We start from the raw sequence: 21,497 nt of genomic DNA on the forward strand, positions 1-21,497 counted from the left end.
CCTTACAGTTGATTTTGTCCATTAACAGAGGAGAAGAACAAGAACTTGGCAAGCCGAGTAAGGGGAAGAAAATACTTGTGGACTAAAGCTGCATTAATAAAGTCACCTGCTGATCCGGAATTCAAAAATACTGTAGCGCTGAAGGAAGACTTGGCTGAAGTGAAGACTTGTACAGGAATAGTTAAGCGGGGAGAGGTAGTATTCACACCCAGGGACGCCTCTCCCACGTACCCTAGGTGCGGGCGAACTGTACAGTCCTTGAGAAAGTGCTCCGGGCTAGCACAGTACAAACACAAATTCTCATTGCATCGTTGTGACCTCTCTTGTTGCGTAAGACGAGAACGATCTCCTTGTATAACCTGTTCGGCAAGAGGCGCAAGAGACAGAAGAGGCGGACATTGGGACACAGGTGTCAGGCGGGTAGATTCCCTCTCAAAGCGCAATTCCTCCTGTCTTTCGGCAAAATGCACATCAATGCGTGTGGCCAAGTGGATAAGTTCAGACAAAGAAGATGGAGGATCTTGTGCTGCAAGGGCATCTTTAATCCTGCTTGACAGTCCTTTTTTGAATGTGGTACACAAGACCTCTTCATTACAGGCAAGTTCAGAGGCTAGAATGTGGAATTGAACCGCGTAGTCACCAACGGGAGAATTCCCTTGACAGAGGTTGAGCAACACCGTCTCAGCTGAAGAGGCACGTGCAGGTTCCACAAAGACACTGTGAAATTCTGCTAAGAATGCCGACAAATTGGAGGATACTGGATCACCACGGTCCCAAAGAGGTGTAGCCTAAGCCAGGGCTTTTCCGGACAGTAGACTAATGACAAAAGCCACCTTACTACGTTCCGTCGGGAACAGTTGAGACGTGAGCTCCAAATGCATGGAGCATTTTGTAACAAAGGCTCTTCACGACTTGGAATCCCCATCATACTTGGAAGGCAAAGGCAGGCGCAGCTGGGAGCCAGAAGACACTGCAGCAGCTGGAGGTAGGAGTGGGCCAGATTGTGGTACCTGCTGCTGTTGCAAGGCCAAAAACTGTTGCATTTTGGCTGAAAGTTGAGAAAATTGCTGTGCCTGTTGGGCCAACTGCTGCTACTGACATATCACAACGGAAGAAAGATCCGCAACTTCAGGCAGGGGTACCTCAGCGGGATCCATGGCCGGATCTTACTGTAACACTCACGTTTCTGAAGACAGGAACTCCGGTGTATGTGGATACACTGGACCTTTGTGGCAGATGACTCGGACTGTACCAGGGAGCGGAGTCTAAGGTGCCGCTGGTTTTCACCAGAGCCTGCCACAAGGCGGGATGGGCTTGCAGCTGCAGGCGACACCCAGGTCGCTACCCCTGGCACGGCTCGACCACAAATCTGTGCTGAATGAGTTTGCTAATATGCATGTTGCACTCCATTACAGATAATAAAAGTGAAGGGGGTTCAATAGAAATCCAGGATAAATTTCTATTATTCTGGTTCCAACATATGCACACTATGCAGCAGTCTTTGGCTGTGTGGCCTATATTGCAACCAAAGGCCCTGTTAGCCCTAGAATTATTTAGAGAATATGGGTTACCTATTCACAGGGCCAGTTCTACCTATAGGCAAAATAGGCAGCTGCCTAAAGTACCTTCTTGATGGGGGTGCTGCTCTGCCCGCTGCATGGAAATTAGTGGCCAGCCAGCATCCAAAGCCCCCGCTACTCATCCGAAGCACACGCCCAGCCTGAACCACTGTTGCAACCCCTGGTACTATAATTAGAATTCTTCTGCCTGCTGGAGGAGCCCAGTGCCACCTCTGAGGCCAGACAAGCAGGTCAGGTCCCTCCAGCATCCTGACATTGAGCGTACCTCCATTAATTAGCCCCATGAGGAGGAGGTTTGTTACAGTTTGTCACTCCAGTAGTAAGGTTGGGCGTGTCAAAGGATGGAGTTAATGGACGGGGTCAAGGGATGGCAAAATTAGCTTTCGCTTAGGGTGGCAAAAATCCTTGCATCAGCCCTGCCTATTCAACATTTAGCAAAATTAGATTGCTGGCTGCAAAGCCATTCAGGTGAAAAATCTAAAGAAAGGTCTAGAGGTTAGTGAGTGTTAGGGTCCCATCCGATATGAGGCCACCTCTGCATGGTGGATGGGGGGGACACGGTTTGATCAAAAAGTACGCTAAGAGCTTCCATTTTGTTGACCAAGTGTTCTGCTGCGATTTTCTTTTTTTACATGTTTTGTACTTGCCACAGCAGCGTGCACCCGTGTATTAGGTTTAGGTGCTGGCTACATTTTAGTTTTTTTGTTTTTGCTGTGCAATTTGGGGGGAGTGGCTCTCTCTGTAGCCGTGCATCCCCTCCCCTATTTAACTGGAGGTGGTTTGGATTGATAGTGGAGTCACCCAGTCAGAGGCTGTATGCCCAGCAGAGGTGAGTGAGTGTTAGGGTCCCATCCAATATTAGGCCAACTCCACGTGGTGGATGGGGGGACAAATAACCCCTGGTGACATTCAGTCAATTTTTGACTGAACAGAAACGCGTTGGGTGAATAGCAAGGGGGTAATATGCTTATTAGATGGTGTACAGAACAAGTGTTCATCTTGTGTATTTGACTGGGGGGCTGCTTTATAGTTATATCCCCTTTTTCTTTTGTTGGTGATAATACCACGTTTTGACACACATCCATCCTAATATTTGGTGTAGTTTTAAATGGGCACTGTCACCAAATTTTTTTTGATATGTTGTAGTACTTATGTACAACAACATATCCCTAATATAGTTTCATTTTTTATTTTTTTATTAAAGTGGTTTAATTTACATTTGAAAACCGGCCACTAGGGGTCCCCTAGTGGCCGGCTGCAGGCTGGCGTGACGTCACACTTGAATTCGGACTGATACCGTCCGGGCATCGGTCCTAATTCATTCAGCCTGCGCTCGCTCCCTGCCTGTCAATCAGACAGGTGGGAGCGAGCGCTGTGAAAGCCGGGGCTTGAGCGCATTGGCTCCCCAGCCTCGCGAGGCGGCCCCGCCTCCCGACATACACGCGTTGCTGCTGCTACTGTCATCTTATAGGTAGGGAACTGTATAGGGACATCTTATAGGGAGTTGTAAGGGATTGGGTAGCGCGGCAGTGGTTTTATGGAGGCGGGCTGGGGGTTGGGGCAATGGGGGGGGATTTGTGCTGCGGCCTTGGAACTGTGCGGGGGGGGGAGGGAGTGGGTTGCGCTTGTTACAAAGATTGTTTTCAGCACAGGGTGCCTCTAGTTGTTTTACCACTACAACTCCCAGCATGCCCTGACAGCCAATAGATGTCAGGGCAAGCTGGGAGTTGTAGTGGTAAAACAGCTGAAGGCAGCCTGTTTAGATGAACTAAGGGCGGAAGTCAGCCCCCCAGCAGGCATCAGTGACATCACGCCTGCTGGGGAAGTCTGCCTGGTAGTGAGCACACTACCAGGCAGACATAAAGTTATTTCTAAGATGGTTAAAAAAATATATAAAGGCAGGGAGGTGGTTAGGGATAGATGGGCAATAGGCAGGGGCAGAAAAGAAAATATATAGGATGGTGGGAGCTACCCTTTAACTATCTAGAATAAAGGTTACATTTATGGCACCTTTCTTTAGTTTTTTTCACCAGTCTTGGTCCTATAGGTTTATTATTGGTTCACTTATAACCTTATCCTGTACGTAATTATTAATGCAAATCCATTCAGCTACAGACTTAACAGAGACGTGACTGCAAGAAATACATGGTCACCTCTACAAGTATAATATCAATTGGTTCCAGGATGACCATTGTATGTTGAGACCATAACCCTATGGAAACCTGGTAATTGGTTATGTGTCATCCAAAATAGGAGAAAAGGAGGATTAAATTAAAATAAATAGATAACTAATACATATAAAGCAAGTTTATACATAAAGAAATAAGAAAGAGCTTCTGAAAGCTGTAAATTACTGTCTATGTAGATGACAAGAGCTTCTTCAGGGTCCTGTTTAGGAAACATACAGTTTCCCAAAAAAGTAACACGGCCCCGTCCTCACCTGGTGTCCAAAGAAGCAGCTAACCTTGGCACAGGTAAAGAGTAGTACAGAACATGTAGTACCTCTCTGTACTGTAGGGGGCGCAAGTAGACAGTCAGTCAGTGCTTGCACTTCATAAATACAGGTGTTTTACCAGTGAAATACCCATTCTGATTGGTCAGTTCTTCCAGCCATTCACATGTTTTGCAGATCAGGACTATACGTAGCATTGTATGGTGAGTTGGTATTAAATTACAATGGTCCAGAAAAGACCATTGTATGCTGAAAACCTTGTAACCTGAGGCCATTGTAAATTGAGGGAACACTGTAGTCTGCAGCTAGACACAACAAAGTTGTCTAGTGGATATTCCATAAATAACTGAGATGTGTAAACCCCTTAATACCTGTGTAGATAGTGGATATTAAAAAATAAGGGTGGTTCCCAATTTTAGCTGAGTGCTGTGTTTTTATAGCCATCTCCTAATCCAGACGATATGAGAATCCAGCATCCTGACAACATCAAAGTCCTCAATGAAACCAACAATCCGAAAGTGCTTTGATGGGGTTACTAAATAATTTACTATCCCTACTTATGGCACCTGGTTAAATTTAGTGATGTTGCATAAAGTGCAATAATAAGAAGTGTAAATCTACAGCAGGATGAAAAGATGAAGGTGAGTGCAGGAAGCCAGGTATTTATTGACGGTCTGGATAGAGTTCTATTTCTGGCCTCAGAACATTTCATTTAGTGACATATAATAATATCACATGAACTAGCAAGTTGGAAATAGATTTCTGGTGTTTCATCTGACTCACTTTCCTGCAGGATTTTGCAGCCAAGGATTTTTCATTTCACTTTAATATCAAATTCATGTTTGTTCTCTCTCTTCCTCAGCCAGTTTTCATTTATTGCCTCCATACCACCATAACAGAAGAAAAACAACGGAAAAGGCCTTAGCAGACTGCCGAAATCTAGTTTCTGAAGAAAAACACATACAGTTCATATAGTTAGGCGTGTGATCCATGTTACGCCTAGCGCTCCGGGTCCCCGCTCCTCCCCGGAGCGCTCACGGCGTCTCTCTCCCCGCAGCACCCCGGTCAGTCCCGCTGACCGGGAGCGCTGCACTGTCATGGCCGTCGGGGATGCGATTCGCACAGCGGGACGCGCCCGCTCGCTAATCGCATCCCAGGTCGCTTACCCGTCCCGGTCCCCTGCTGTCATGTGCTGGCGCGCGCGGCTCCGCTCTCTAGGGCGCGCGCGCGCCAGCTCTCTGAGACTTAAAGGGCCAGTGCACCAATGATTGGTGCCTGGCCCAATTAGCTTAATTGGCTCCCACCTGCTCCCAGACTATATCTGCTCACTGCCCCTGCACTCCCTTGCCGGATCTTGTTGCCTTGTGCCAGTGAAAGCGTTTAGTGTGTCCAAAGCCTGTGTTACCTGAACCCTTGCTATCCATCTTGACTACGAACCTTGCCGCCTGCCCCCGACCTTCTGCTACGTCTGACCTTGCCTCTGCCTAGTCCTTCTGTCCCACGCCTTCTCAGCAGTCAGCGAGGTAGAGCCGTTGCTAGTGGATACGACCTGGTTGCTACTGCCGCAGCAAGACCATCCCGCTTTGCGGCGGGCTCTGGTGAACACCAGTAGCCTCTTAGAACCGGTCCACTAGCACGGTCCACGCCAATCCCTCGCTGACACAGAGGATCCACGACCTGGAAGCCGAATCGTGACAGTAGATCCGGCCATGGATCCCGCTGAGGTGCCGCTGCCAAGTCTCGCTGACCTTCCCACGGTGGTCGCTCAGCAATCGCAGCAGATTGCCCAACAAGGACAGCAGCTGTCGCAGTTGACCGCCATGTTACAGCAACTTCTGCCTCTGCTACAGCAGCAACCATCTCCTCCGCCAGCTCCTGCACCTCCTCCGCAGCGAGTGGCCGCTCCTAGCCTCCGCTTGTCCCTGCCGGACAAATTTGATGGGGACTCTAAACTCTGCCGTGGATTTTTGTCTCAGTGTTCCCTGCATATGGAGATGTTGTCGGACTTGTTTCCTACAGAACGGTCTAAGGTGGCGTTCGTAGTAAGCCTTCTTTCAGGAAAGGCCTTGTCTTGGGCCACACCGCTCTGGGACCGCAATGATCCTGCCACAGCCACAGTCCAGTCCTTCTTCGCTGAAGTCCGGAGTGTCTTCGAGGAGCCAGCCCGAGCTTCTTCTGCCGAGACTGCCCTGTTGAACCTGGTCCAGGGTAATTCTTCAGTGGGCGAGTACGCCATCCAATTTCGTACTCTTGCTTCCGAGTTATCATGGAATAACGAGGCTCTCTGCGCGACCTTTAAAAAAGGCCTATCCAGTCGCATCAAGGATGTGCTGGCCGCACGAGAGATTCCTGCCAACCTCCAAGAACTCATCCATTTGGCTACCCGCATTGACATGCGTTTTTCTGAGCGACACCAAGAGCTCCGTCAGGAAAAAGACTTAGATCTCTGTGCACCTCTCCCACAGCATCCTTTGCAGTCTACGCCTGGGCCTCCCGCCGAGGAGGCCATGCAAGTGGATCGGTCTCGCCTGACCCTGGAAGAGAGGAATCGCCGTAGGGAAGAAAATCTCTGTCTGTACTGTGCCAGTACCGAGCATTTCTTGGTGGATTGCCCTATCCGTCCTCCACGTCTGGGAAACGCACGCACGCACCCAGCTCACGTGGGTGTGGCGTCTCTTGGTTCTAAGTCTGCTTCTCCACGTCTCACGGTGCCCGTGCGGATTTCTCCTTCAGCCAACTCCTCCCTCTCAGCCGTGGCCTGCTTGGACTCTGGTGCCTCTGGGAATTTTATTTTGGAGTCGTTTGTGAATAAATTCAGCATCCCGGTGACCCGTCTCGTCAAGCCGCTCTACATTTCCGCGGTCAACGGAGTCAGATTGGATTGCACCGTGCGTTACCGCACAGAACCCCTCCTGATGTGTATTGGACCCCACCACGAAAGGATTGAGTTATTCGTCCTTCCCAACTGTACCTCTGAGGTCCTCCTCGGTCTGCCATGGCTCCGGCTTCATTCTCCCACCCTTGATTGGACCACCGGGGAGATCAAGAACTGGGACTCTGCCTGCCATAGGAAGTGCCTCTCCCCCCCTCCCAGTCCCGTCAGGCAAGCCTCAGTGCCTCCTCATGGCCCCCGTCCTGGTGTCACACTGCCCCGTGCCAGGCTTCGCCCTCTGCCCTCCCTCCCCATTCCCACTCCTGCGGTACTGCCTGCCGTTGAGGAAACCCTCCATTCTTTCCCGGTATCCTCATCCCAGGGGAGGCAGTTACCGGACAAAGAAAAGGGGAGACCTAAGGGGGGGGGTACTGTTACGCCTAGCGCTCCGGGTCCCCGCTCCTCCCCGGAGCGCTCACGGCGTCTCTCTCCCCGCAGCACCCCGGTCAGTCCCGCTGACCGGGAGCGCTGCACTGTCATGGCCGTCGGGGATGCGATTCGCACAGCGGGACGCGCCCGCTCGCTAATCGCATCCCAGGTCGCTTACCCGTCCCGGTCCCCTGCTGTCATGTGCTGGCGCGCGCGGCTCCGCTCTCTAGGGCGCGCGCGCGCCAGCTCTCTGAGACTTAAAGGGCCAGTGCACCAATGATTGGTGCCTGGCCCAATTAGCTTAATTGGCTCCCACCTGCTCCCAGACTATATCTGCTCACTGCCCCTGCACTCCCTTGCCGGATCTTGTTGCCTTGTGCCAGTGAAAGCGTTTAGTGTGTCCAAAGCCTGTGTTACCTGAACCCTTGCTATCCATCTTGACTACGAACCTTGCCGCCTGCCCCCGACCTTCTGCTACGTCTGACCTTGCCTCTGCCTAGTCCTTCTGTCCCACGCCTTCTCAGCAGTCAGCGAGGTAGAGCCGTTGCTAGTGGATACGACCTGGTTGCTACTGCCGCAGCAAGACCATCCCGCTTTGCGGCGGGCTCTGGTGAACACCAGTAGCCTCTTAGAACCGGTCCACTAGCACGGTCCACGCCAATCCCTCGCTGACACAGAGGATCCACGACCTGGAAGCCGAATCGTGACAATCCACTGGCGCTAGAGATATTCCTGCAAACTTCTTTTTGCTTTCTTACTACAATATCCAGCTTGTGCATAGGATGTAGTAGGGGCTCCTACATCATAAAGAAAAGAATTATATTATTGATGTAGTAAGGGGTCCAACATCATAAAGAAAATAATAATATTGTAGTAGGAGTACTAAATAATAAAGAAAGTAATAATAATATTGCTGTAGTAGGGGGTCTTACGTCAAAAAGAAAATAATAATATCAATGTAGTAAAGGATCCTACATCATAACAAAATAATATCGAAGTAATAGGGGTCCAACGTCAAAAAGAAAATAAGAATATCGATGTAGTAGGGGATCCTATGTCATAAAATAATATTGATGTAATAGGTGGTCCAACGTCATAAAAAAAATAATATTAATGTAATAGGGGGTCCTAAATCATAAGAAAATAATATCCATGTAGGAGGAGTCCTGTGTCCCAAATAAAATGATAATAACAACATTGATGTAGTAGGGGGTTCTTATAATATTGATGTAGTACGGGTTCTGATGCCATAAAGAAAATATCAATAATAATTCCAATACAGAATTCCGCAGGGAAATTCTGCCATGGGAACATTGCCTTAAAGGAGAAATCCACAAAAAAAAAAAAAGTATCCCCTAGGGGAATAAGTAGCTGATCGCAGGAGTCCGAGCGCTGGGACATCGAGTGAACACTGGGACAGGACCCGATGCTCAGTGAGGAGCGTGTGCTGCAGCCATCACGCGATCCATTCATTTTCGAAAGGGCCGAAAAGACCTGGGTACAGCACTCGGGAATCATCAGTGCTCCCATAGGAATGAATGGAGGGTGTGGCATCTAACAGTAGATGTGAAATGCTCCTCAGTGACCCTGGACCCCCCGCGATCAGCTATTTATCTCCTATTCTGTGGATATTTTATTTTTCCGCTGGAGTAATCCTTTAATGCTTAAGGTCGTTTCCTACAGATAATCCAGTTTCCTCCCAAACTCCCAAAATATCCTGATAGGTGAATTGGCCTCCTATGAAATTGCCCCCTGTGTGTGTGTCTACTATAGAGAAATTATAAACCATTAGGAAGTAAAACTGATGTCAGTGCTTAAAGGGTTACTCCGCTCCCCAGCATCCGCAAAATTCCACCTAACACTGGAACATTGAGTTCCCTGACGCTGTGTGCGGGCTTCTGTGTTCAGGCCCGCCCCCTCATGACGTCACGGCCTGCCCCATCAATGAAAGTCTATGGAAAGGGGGCGCGACGGGCGTCACGCCTCCTCCCATAGACTTGCATTGAGGGGGCGGGACGTGACATCACATGACGGGGCGTGACGTAACGAGGGGGCGGGCGTGAACACGGAAGCCCGCACACAGCGTCCAGGAACTCAATGTTCTGGAAGCTAGGTGTCCCCGCCGCTCCAGAACGTCTTTGCTGCCTGGGTACGTCGCTCTCACGTCACCGTCATGACGTCACTATGCACGCCGCTCCTATTGGATGACAGGGTGGTGTGCGCGGCGACATGATGACGACGATGGAGAGTGCCGGCGATGGAGCGGATCCCGAAGAGGACGCTCCGGAGCCTCGAGGATAGGTAGGAGACCATTACCGGAGCACACGGGGCACCGTAAACGGCTATCCGGCGGCAGCTGAAGCAGTCTGGCTGTCCGGGCATGCTGGGAGTTGTAGTTTTGCAACATCTGGAGGTCCGCAGGTTGAAGACCACTGGATAGGAGGTAGTATTCACGTGTCCCCGCCGCTGCGGACCCGTCACCGCTGCCCTGGATGTCGCTCCATCGCTGTCACCGCGTCCCCGTGGTGTCCCCGACTCTCCGGCCGTCTTTTTCCCCGGGATCCACACTCTCCGTCGCCGTCATCACGTCGCTACGCACGCCGCTCCTATTGAATGACGGGACGGCGTGCGCGACGACGTGATGACGTCGAAGGAGAGCGCGGGCGAAGCAGGGGATCCCGGCACGGAGCAGACACCGAGGAGGCAGGTACGGTCAGCTTTGATCGCCGCATCTGAAGGGTTAATACAGGGCATCACCGCGATCGGTGATGTCCTGTATTATCCGCAGGTCGCGGCCATTGATGGCCGCAGGTATTCGCCGTATAAGACGCACCAACTTTTCCCCCCCAGTTTTGGGGAAGAAAAAGTGCGTTGTATACGGTGAAAAATACGGTAATTATTTCTGTATCATTATATGGTACAATTTAGACTTATAACCTTCCTTGCAATCGCTACAAATCAAACTAATATGCTTTTTTCCATATTGCTGCACTTGTTTCTTTTCAGGGAAAAAAAAAGTCATTGATGCAATGATGTAAAAATAGCCACAATAACAGTACAGGGCTAATAAAGGTAATTTAGTGCTTGAATTCATAGAAGAAGTAGGTCAATTAGAGTTATGTGACAACAGATGTTACCCATCTAGAAAAACAAAATGATAAATTAGTAGTGAGAAGACATTCTGCAAACACAAAAAAAAGTTATATCTGCAGTTTTGGAAGCAAATACAGCTGATAAACAGAATTTATAAAACAGTACGGAAATGAATTGGAAACTAAGCTGAACCCAGCAGACCATTATGTCCCAGATGCTAGACTGCCTAGCTCGTCTCTCTACAGCTTTCCATATACATTAAAGGGGTACTCCAGTGGAAAACATTTTTTTTATTTTTTTTTATCAACTGGTGACAGAAAGTTAAACATATTTGTAAATTACTTCTATTAAAAAAATATTTACCCTTCCAGTACTTTTTAGCAGCAGTATGCTACAGAGGAAATTCTTTTCTTTTTTGATTTCTTTTTTGTCTTGTCCACAGTGCTCTCTGCTGACACCTGATGCCCGTATCAGGAACTGTCCAGATGAGCATAGGTTTGCGATGTGGATTTTCTCTTGCTCTGGACAGTTCCTGTGACGGCCATCAGGTGTCAGCAGAGAGCACTGTGGACAAGACAAAAAAGAAATTCAAAAAGAAAAGACTTTCCTCTGTAGAATAAAGCTGCTAAAAAGTACTGGAAGGGTAAATATTTTTTAATAGAAGTCATTTACAAATCTGTTTAACTTTCTGGCACCAGTTGATTTAAAAAAAAAAATGTTTTTCTCCAGAGTACCCCTTTAAAGCTCCAAAGAATAAAAATGAGAATTTAACCAGCACTACTGACTGCAGACACAACAGAGGGAATTTATCAAGGCACATTGCCAGTTTTCTGCCATGCAAAAGTCATACATTTTGCCGAAGCTTTATTTGTGCAAAAAATTGCAATTTTTTTTAGCATATTGAAATGACTCTAATAACTTTTTAAAATGCAGGCTGGAGCAAAAAGGTTTTATGAAAGGAAGAAATATTTATAACAACATTAGAAGGGTCTTTCTGAATATGCACACGCAGGATGTGGGGGGCCCCCACTCCATCCTGTCTCTTGATGCTCAAAAAGCGTTTGACAGGGTGGAGTGGGGTTTCCTTTTCAGGATTGTTGAGCGCATGAATCTTGGAGACTATTTTTTTACAGGGACTGAAAGCCATGTAAAAGGCCCCTAGAGCAAAAATTTATATAAATAATACAATCTCCCAGGAGACAGTCTGGTTGCAGAGTGGAACTAGGCAGGTGTCAGGATCCGGACTGGTATGCAGCGAGGACACTGGTGGTGGATTCTCTGTGTCAGTGGGGTGATGGCGTGGGCCGTACCAGGAGAACGGAGTCTAAGGGGTTACTGGTTTTCACCAGAGCCCGCCGCAAAGCGGGATGGACTTGCAGTGGCAGGTAACCCCCAGGTCGTTCCACCCGATAGCGACTCAACCCCAACTGACAGCTGAGACAGGCGCGGTACACAGGGACAATGCAAGAGCAAGGTCGGACGTAGCAGAAGGTCAGGGCAGGCAGCAAGAGTCGTAGTCAGGGGCAACAGCAGAAGGTCTGGGTACACAGGCTTGGAAACACACTAAACGCTTTCACAGGGCACAAGGCAACAAGGCAAGGACAGGAAGGGGAAGTGGGTTTATATACACATAGAGCAGGTGTAGGTACTGATTGGGCCAGGCACCAATTAATGGTGCACTGGCCCTTTAAATTTCAGAGAGCCGGCGCGCGCATGCCCTAGAGAGCGGGGCACGGATTGCATCCCCGCCGGTGATACCAGTGCAGCGCTCCCGGTCAGCGGGTCTGACCGGGGCGCTGCACAGAGAAGAACGCCGCAAGCGCTCCGGGGAGGAGCAGGGACCCGGAGCGCTCGGCGTAACAGCAGGGCTGCCCCTTGTCGCCTCTCCTCTTCTCCCTCTTTATCGAGCCGTTGGCACAGATGATTAGGAGTTCGGAGTTGTTTGGTGGGTTCGGCGTTGAGGGAGAGGAGGGATGATGTGGTTGTGGATGATGTGATTTGGGATTTCGGTAAATATTCAGGCTTCAAGATTAATTGGAAGAAATCGGGTTTATTACTTTTGTCTGGTGAGAGACAAGATATTAATGAAGAGATACATGTACTCAGAGATGGGGAGGCTCTTGAATATCTGGGAGTCAAAATATCTAGAAATATAGAAGATTTTGCTCGGTTGAATCTAATTCCATTGAGGCAGAAAGTAAGAAATAAAATTTTGATATGGAAGAAACTTCACCTAAATATGGCCGAAAGAATTGTTTTGATTAAAACTATTATTTTCCCTATGGTTTTGCATGTGATAAGGACAGCTCCTATATGATTAGGGGAACATCACTTTAATAAAATACAGAGTGAGATTAAAAGGGTTTTTATAGGATGGGAAACATACACGTATGAAACACACTTTTTTGAGTCCTCCGTTGAATAAAGGCGGTTTTGGTACACCAAATATACAATTATACTATATAGCGGCACAAATTGAATATATGATTAAGGAAGATGTAATGCTTAAAAGTTTTTTCTCGAAGAGGGGAAGTAGTGGAGGAAGCACAGTAGAATTAATTGAAGGTGGTAGATGTATGAATAAGGATTGGGTAAGAATACCCACTTGTAATATGTTTAATAAAGTTTGGAGATTTACTAGACGACTTCTGGGGATTAAGGGGAGTTTGGACTATTCACTTTTGTGGGCTAACGGTTTCTTTCCAGAATTTTTGAAACTGAAAGAGTAAGTGGATTGGGAAAAAAATGGAGTAGTCCAAGTTAAAGCTTGGTGGTGGAGGGTATGATAAAAGAGTGGAGAACTCTTAATAGGGAATTTAATATAAATCAGAACAATTACTTCCTATATTTACAAGTCAAAAGCGCATTCGCTAAGGAGAAAACTAATCCCAGATGGGCGATTGGCAGACATGAATTAACGGATTATTTATTTGGGTTACGACCCTCTTCCATAAAAGTACTGGGTACAGTTTATAAGGGACTGGTCAGATCTTCTTTGGAAAAATCGCCCCCCAACAGTAAGGTTAAATGGATGCAGGAGGTAGGACATATAAAAGATGAAGATTGGGGAGAAGAATTTACCAACATAGCCTATTCATATCTAAATATGAACCATAAAATCTCAATGATAAAACTTATACATAGGATCTAGAGATGAGCGAACTTACAGTAAATTCGATTCGTCACAAACTTCTCGGCTCGGCAGTTGATGACTTTTCCTGCATAAATTAGTTCAGCTTTCAGGTGCTCCGGTGGGCTGGAAAAGGTGGATACAGTCCTAGGAGACTCTTTCCTAGGAATGTATCCACCTTTTCCAGCCCACCGGAGCACCTGAAGGCTGAACTAATTGACGCAGGATAAGTAATCAACTGCCGAGCCGAGAAGTTCGTGACAAATCGAATTTACTGTAAGTTCGCTCATCTCTAATAGGATCCCGTATACACCCGGGTTTCTACACAGAATAGGAAAAAGAGTAGACTCAAAGTGTCCAAAATGTGAGATGAAAGAAGCTGATTTACAGCATATGCTATAGACATGCCCGAAACTACACTCCTTTTGGAAAGAGGTCTATAAAACGATAGAAGAGAAAATGCAAATAAAGATAGTATTTGATGTCAAATCGGCAATTTTGGGGATTGGACTAAGGGATCAGGAAAAGAACAGTGTGATTCTGAAGGTCTTTGGCATGGCAAAAATAATTATCTTGAGGAGATGGTTTGCGCCAGAGGGCCCAAGTTTTGATGAGTGGAAGAGAGAAATAGAACAAATGAGAAGCTTTGAGGAGATTTATTTCAGAGGAAGAAAGATTGGGTTAAAAATAGAAAAGGAATGGAAGAGATGGGAGGAGACATCCTAGCTGGTAATGGGGGGGGGGGGGGGTTGTGTGTCTTTGGGAGTTAGAAAAAAAAAACATTAATAAGAACAGGTACTACAATTGATCTTAGTCAAAAGGCCGAGAAGCGAGGGTTCAAAAGACAGAAAAGCTGCAATTGTCATTATAGCCTTTCTCAGTGTCAGTTTCTTTCCTGTTTTTGGCTGAAATTACTGACTAAAATATTGATCACAATAATGTGTGTGAACCCAGCCTAGAGCTGCTCAGCTTCAAACTGGTCAAAGGGCCCACACTGATCCCTTTTCACTTTCAAAAGCATGAGCACTAGGCCATGGGGCAATGGAAGTAGGTGGCCTGGTCTGATGAGTTCCATTTATTATGTGTATGCCTGTTGTGCATGTGCGCCACTTACCAGGAGAAGAGATGACACCAGGAAACACTGTAGGAAGAAGACAAACCTAGAATGTTATACTATGGTCAATGTTCTCTTGAGAACATTTAGATCCTGGTAGTTATGTGAATGTTACTGTGCCACATACCACCTACCTAAACATTGTGGCAAATCAGGTTCCCCCTTTGGGGCAACAGTATTCCCTTATGGCAGTAGCCCCTTTCCGTAGGATAACGCTCTATGCTACACTGCAGAAATTAATTAGGTATGGCTTAAAGAGGATAAGAAAGTTTTCAAGGTGATGAATTGGCCTCCATATTCTCCAGATCTCAAACTAATTGAGCATCTGCAGGATGTGCTGAAATAACAATTCTGACATATAGAGGCCGCCTCTCACAACTTACAGAACTTGCATAATCTGGTGATAACATCTTGGTGCCAGACACCACAGGACTTCTTCACAGGTCCTTAACTGGATGGCTCAGAGTTCTTTTGGCAGCACATGGGCGAGCTACACAATATCAGGCTGGTAGTTTTAAAGGGGTACTCCGCCCCTAGACATCTTACCCTAGACATCCGGTGCAAGGAGCGAACTTCCCTCCATGCCGGATGACTGGCGATGCGGATCGGAGGCTCGTGTCACGGTCACGCCCCGCTCGTGATGTCCCGGCCATGGCCCCTCAATCCAAATCTATGGGAGGGGGTGTGATGGCCGTCACGCCCCCTCCCATAGACTTGCATTGAGGGGGCGTGGCAGTAACATCACGAGCGGGTGTGACCGTGACATCACAAACCTCCGGTGCTGCACCCAATGCTCTAAACGAACGATGGGTGCAGCAGGGAGATCGGATGGGTCCCCAGTGGAGGGACCTCCGCAATCAGATGTCTAGGGGCGGAGTACCCCTTTAATGCCTAACTTGAAGATTAGAGGCAATGAGAAAGTTCAATAACACTTCAGCAAGAAAACAATAATGGGGACTCATGCAGGTCTTCTAGTGACCTTTCCATGGGGCAGTGTCTTGAAATACTGAGAACATTATCCATAAGGATCTTCATCTTACATTTAGGTCTTCTTTTCACAATGATTTGTCTATTCCTCATGAATGGGAAACTGGAATACCACCTTCAGTGAAGGTTATATTAACTTATCTATTGATTCTTTATTTCACGCAGAACACGGGAGCAAGATTTTTAGATGCTTTTGAGATGGTAAAGATGATCTGAGCAAATTCACAGCATTTTTACGGAAGATACGAAGAGAACATGGGCTCCTACATGCACAACTGGTGGGAATGTCTCTCTAGTCATATCAGGCTGGATTTCTGTTTCTCACCTATATAATATGGTTTGTTCTATTATTTCAGAATCTACAGATTTTGCTATCTTCAGTTCTGGGTTCTTTGTCTAAAGTCAAGCTAAGGCCTTTTCAGGCCACTAGAATCGACGCAGCTAAGCTAGAATTTGTAGAAACTCTAAAACATATTTGCAGACCTGAGGAGTTGCTGGAAGAGGATAATGATACTTGTAAGGCATTTCTAAGCTCTGATATTACTGGGCTGCCCAGTAATCCCCAAGCATGCAATCTTGGCTGCTAAGAGGCTCATCTGTACGAAATGTTTTTTTCTGAAATCCTGAAGAAGAGTTTCTTAATCCCCTTAATTCCTGTTGTCTGTCTTGTATTCATCTTGTCTTTGATCACTAAATTGCTTGTTATTATGGCAGAAATGTATCTATATTTGCGACTAAGAATTTTGCAAAAGAACATTTTTTATATTATTGATATCGCACAACAATGGCTTTGTCTACAACTGTTCATGCGTTGCTGTAAATATTTATACTTTGTTAATTTTACCTTTGTTAAAATCAATGAAAATTGATTTGCCATGAAAACCATTCCATTTATACAGTTTAAGCACAGTTTAAGCAGTTTAAGTATATTAAGAAGAATTGTTAGGAAGGCTTTGCTCAATAACCTGTTTGTTAGGCATAACAGGGAACACTGCTATTCTGTCTATTCCTGACTATTACTGTAGTTTATTTAAGGCAGTTGTTACATTACTCTGGAGCAGCTGATTCTGACTGATTCACTCTGGGCTAGTTTAGAGTGAATTTTCTGATATGTTAGATTTTAGTCTATTGATTGATTTTAAAGATCCCTTGATACAGTGTGGATTAAGGATTGTGCTCTTTCAATTTGTTCCAGCATTTCTTGTTTTATCTAGCGCATTGTTCTTGTCTATTTTGTAGCTAGTTTTTCATTCAGCTCTTGTTTCATCTGCTGCTTTATTAAGTGATCTAGTTGCTAAATTCCTTGATTCTGTTTCAGTTCAGTCTTACTCTTGTCTCGGGCTAGTGCCTGCTTACTTTTCTGTTAGGGTTAGTTGGCAGATAAAGGTTATCATAAAAATATTTGTAGTAGGGATAGTAAGACTTAGTGCTATCGTGTTTTAGGTTCAGAGTTCAGGAAAAGTTTAGGAACAGTTTTGTAGTTCCTGTTAATCATCTTCTGCTTCAGTTCCTGATAGCAATCATCATTCATTTGTGCCATCATCCATCCAATATTACTTAGTTCCTGCATCTTCTAGTGAGTTGCTGTTCTTGTTATTTGTTCATGCCAGCTCTGTTTTGTGATTGTCAGATAATTTGGTCCTTATGTAAATCCTGGGGGTATCTGAGTACTAGGAGACCCAAATCGGAACCAGAAGGGTGACGTTCAGTTTTGCCATCTTTAAACCATTCCTTAGAAATACCATTCCTGCCATGTAGGAACTGAATAGATCTGTCACACTAAGGAATATAGGAATATTTTTCCCTAGTGGTCTAAGAAGGAATATTCCAGGCTAATCCAGTTCCTCACTACAGGGTCATATAAATGTGGTAAATTCAAAGCCTTCATCGTCACAATATTAGTGTATATTATTCGTAATTGATTCAGTATTTCAATATGCATTTATAGTTACTGCTAGAGTGTCTCTGCGCCTGCATTATTTTCGTCAATTTTATGCTTATAATTGTACAACCAATGCAGGTTAGCAGTATACCTATTCTTGCAAATGATTGAGGGGCCCCACCTTACTATTTGTAAATCTCCTTTAAATTAATCATTGCAGCTCCAAGGTTTAATAGGGTATCTGATAATTGGTCACTGCATGATGTGAACATACCCTGAGGAAATGTACCCTAAGATGGATCACTTTAGTAATATGACATCAAGTTTAATATTCCAGGAAACCTCTTTAAGCACTCTCCTTATAAACTTCAAGTCAATGAAGAAGTTGTCAAAATCTATGAGATCATGCACAGCCCTTCGCAGAAAAAAACATCTGTCCAAGATGGGCCAATGGAAAGCTTGGACATCTGTACTCTTGATAGATAAGCGAGACCTGAATTTGTTAAAGGGGTACTCCACCTCTATACATCCTGTCCCCTATCCAAAGCATTGGGAATAAGATGTCTGATCGGGGGGTCCCGCCGCTGGGGACCCCTGCAATCTCGGCTGCGGCACCCTAGACATGTGGTGCACGGAATGAATTTCACTCCGTGCCAGATGACTGGCAGTGCGCGGCAGAGGCTTGTGACGTTACGGTCACGCCCCGCTCGTAATGTCATGGCCATGCCCCCTCAATGAAAGTCTATGGGAGGGGGTGTTATGTCACGAGCCTTCAGCGCTGCACCCGACACCCTAAACGAACGGGTGCAGCAGGGAGATTGCGGGGGTCCCCAGCGGCGGGACCCCCGCGATCAGACATCTTATCCTCTATCCTATGCATAGGGGATAAGATGTCTAGGGGCGGATTACACCTTTAAAGGAGTTTGCCAACTGCTTCTGGCTATGTTCTCAGTGTAGTGTGGACTTTGAACAGCCGATTGGCGGAGTTGCCAAATGTCTGAATCTTGTTGATAAACTGTCGATGGCCTAATAATAAATGTTTATTTTTTTTAACTGGAAAGTATATTTAATCATTGATGGCATATCCTGTGAATGTGCCATAAATGGGAATGGAAATATTAAGGGAATATTCACACGTACACTATCCTGGACATATTTGATGCTGCAGATTTTATGCTGCAGAATTTGATGTAAACTAAATGACTAAACACAACTTGAACCTGTGCATCAAATACAGTATGTGTGAATAGATCTTTAACTAAACAAAAACATGATATATGATAGGGTTATTTTTGTGTGATTTAACTTAATGGGCTTTTTTCAACCTCTTGAACTATGTTACCAGGCAGAACACTTATAGAGTAAAAGGTTTATAACAAAACCTCTATTACATAATCCAAAGATTAGAAACACTTAAAATGTAATGTCAAAACCGGTGGCAGACAAGCAGTCTGTCCAATGAACAATAAAGGATATAAACTGATAAGATGCCACAAGTGTTACAATCAGCCCTAATCACATAAGGTAGACAAAATAAAATATGGGAAAGGCATCCCATATGCTAAATAGTACCAGTAAAGCACCTGTTATACCAGTAGCAGTGTGGCTGCAAATAAAACTATTATAATCCTTAAACAGCTGCCTACAGATGGATGCCTCTTCTCTTGAGATTGTTGTTTGGCTGAAATCCCTAGTCATGTGAAGACTCCTCAAACATTGCCTGGCCTGTACGACTCCTTCATCAGCTGGCAGACTCCACAAGTAGATATAGTAACCCCCCCCCCAATCAATAGAAGTCCAACACATGATACAGATCAAGGCAGAAGCATAGCCCAGGTTTGTAATATTTCAAGACTGAGACTATCAGCCTTCACAGACCAAACTGTGAACAACAAGTCATTTAGAAACCCACCCAAAAAAAATCCCAGCTCCAGATTTAAGCTAGGTCATTCTATCTTCAACCTTTTACGTGCTAAGCAGATGGTTATTGTCAAAACTTAAATGAGTAGTCCGGCGCACACTTTTTTCATTTTATCCCGTCCGGGCAGCAAAATAAAAGAAAACACACTTTCTCTTACCTGCCAATGAGTTCCCGGTGCTCCGGTACAGGTGTTCGGTCCCCGGGCTGTATTCTACTTACTTCCTGTTAGCCCGGCACGTCACATGGAGCTTCAGCCTATCACTGGCCGAGGCGGGACATCGCTGTGGCCGGTGATAGGCTGAAGCTCCGTGTGACGTGCCGGCCTAACAGGAAGTAAGAAGAATACAGCCCGGGGACCGAACACCTGTACCGGAGTGTACCGGAGCTCTGGGGGCACGTTGGCAGGTAAGAGAAAGTGTGTTTTCTTTTATTTTGCAGCCCGGACGGAATAAAATGAAAAAAGTTTGTGCCGGACTACTCCTTTAATGATAGATACTCCAACAGATTCCAAGTGCTACTCTGACATCCTACTCGATGGCATCTAATGGATGAAACATGAAGAATGTTTAAGTACTTAAATATCTTGTTACAACTAATCTGCCAGTCAATCCAGCAAAATCTGAGTTCAACAAATCCCCTGCTCAGGTTTATACGTTCAGGTGTCCAGCATCAGGCATTGCAACTTGATCACAAGTACGTTACTACAATCAAGAAGTGTCAACATATGTTACAATATGGAAGGATGAATAGATTGACATATCTAGTATGTTTTGTATTATTCTCAATTACCCAAAGTGCAAGAAAAAGTTCAAACATGTTACACCAAAAAAATGTGCACAAAGGATGCGGTCTATCGCAAGCCCTTCTCCGAAAGTAGAGAGGCTCCCCAACAAACCTTACCCTTCCCCTCCGGGTCAAATTGTCTGGGAGATTGGCAATAGAATTCAGGAGATATTAGATCATATCAGGGTATAGCTACTGGGGGTGCTGGCTGTGCATACACTCCAGATGATAGCTAAAAAATGGGGACTCAAACAAGCCCATCTGGCTTGTTCAGGTTAAATGAATGCAGGACTAGGGAAGTAAACTGAATCTTTGAATAAAAATCGAGCTACAACTCATCATAGTAAGAACCCAAACTGGTTCCACTGAAACAGGAGATCAGAACTACTGGGACACCATCATGACTGAAACCACAATGACAACATATTGAGATCATTACAATTTAGAACAGTGATTCCCAACCCTGGGGTTCCGTTGAGAACTGCTGGGGGGAAATTTTATAATTTTTTTTTTTAATCTCCCGCCCCGGCCTGCGCGTCATGGTGGCGCAGGGAAGAAGGGAACCCTGTGTGCACATTGCGTGTATGTGCGCACTGCTCACACAGCATCCCCCTGCGGCTCCGTGATTGAGTCACAGGCACGCAGGCTGGGAGGGGTTGAATGCAATGGTGATAGTGCGAGGGATTGTTCCCGCCCCCCCCCCCCCCCAGATTGTTCCCGGCCTGATGTAACCTGGCCCCCCGCAGAAGGATGGCTCAGCTCAATTAAGATAATGCACTCTCTCCCCTCTGTCATCCATATCCACTTTGTCCGCCCCTGTCACCCATGTTCACCACCCCTCTGACCACCCCCCAGTCTACCCCCTATCACCAATGTCCAACCCCCACTATTCACCCCTTTGTCACCCCTGTCCACCCCTGTTACCACCTTGTCATCCCGTCCACCCCTCTGTTACCACCTTCTCACTCCTGTCCACCCCTCTTTTACCCCCTACACCGCCCTGTCACCCATGTACACTCTTCTACACTCCTATGTCACCCATGAACACCCCTCTGTCACCCATGTACACTCCGCTACACCCCCAACACCCCTCTGTCACCCATGTACACTTTCTACGCCCTTCTGTCACCCATGTACACCCCTGTCACCCATATACCCTCCTCTACACCCTTCTGTAACCCATGTAAACCCCTCTCACCCCCTATGCCCCCGTCACCCATACACTCTTCTATGACCATCTGTCACCCTGTACCC

General features: G+C 46.3%; 1 pseudogene; it reads right to left on the bottom strand.

Moving 5' to 3' along the window:
* Positions 1-14,299: 14,299 nt before the first annotated feature.
* LOC130345179 (U2 spliceosomal RNA) lies at positions 14,300-14,390 on the bottom strand (annotated as a pseudogene).
* Positions 14,391-21,497: the final 7,107 nt, after the last annotated feature.

The sequence above is a fragment of the Hyla sarda genome, chromosome 1 (assembly GCF_029499605.1).
Source record: "Hyla sarda isolate aHylSar1 chromosome 1, aHylSar1.hap1, whole genome shotgun sequence".
Classification (NCBI taxonomy): Eukaryota; Metazoa; Chordata; class Amphibia; order Anura; family Hylidae; genus Hyla; species Hyla sarda.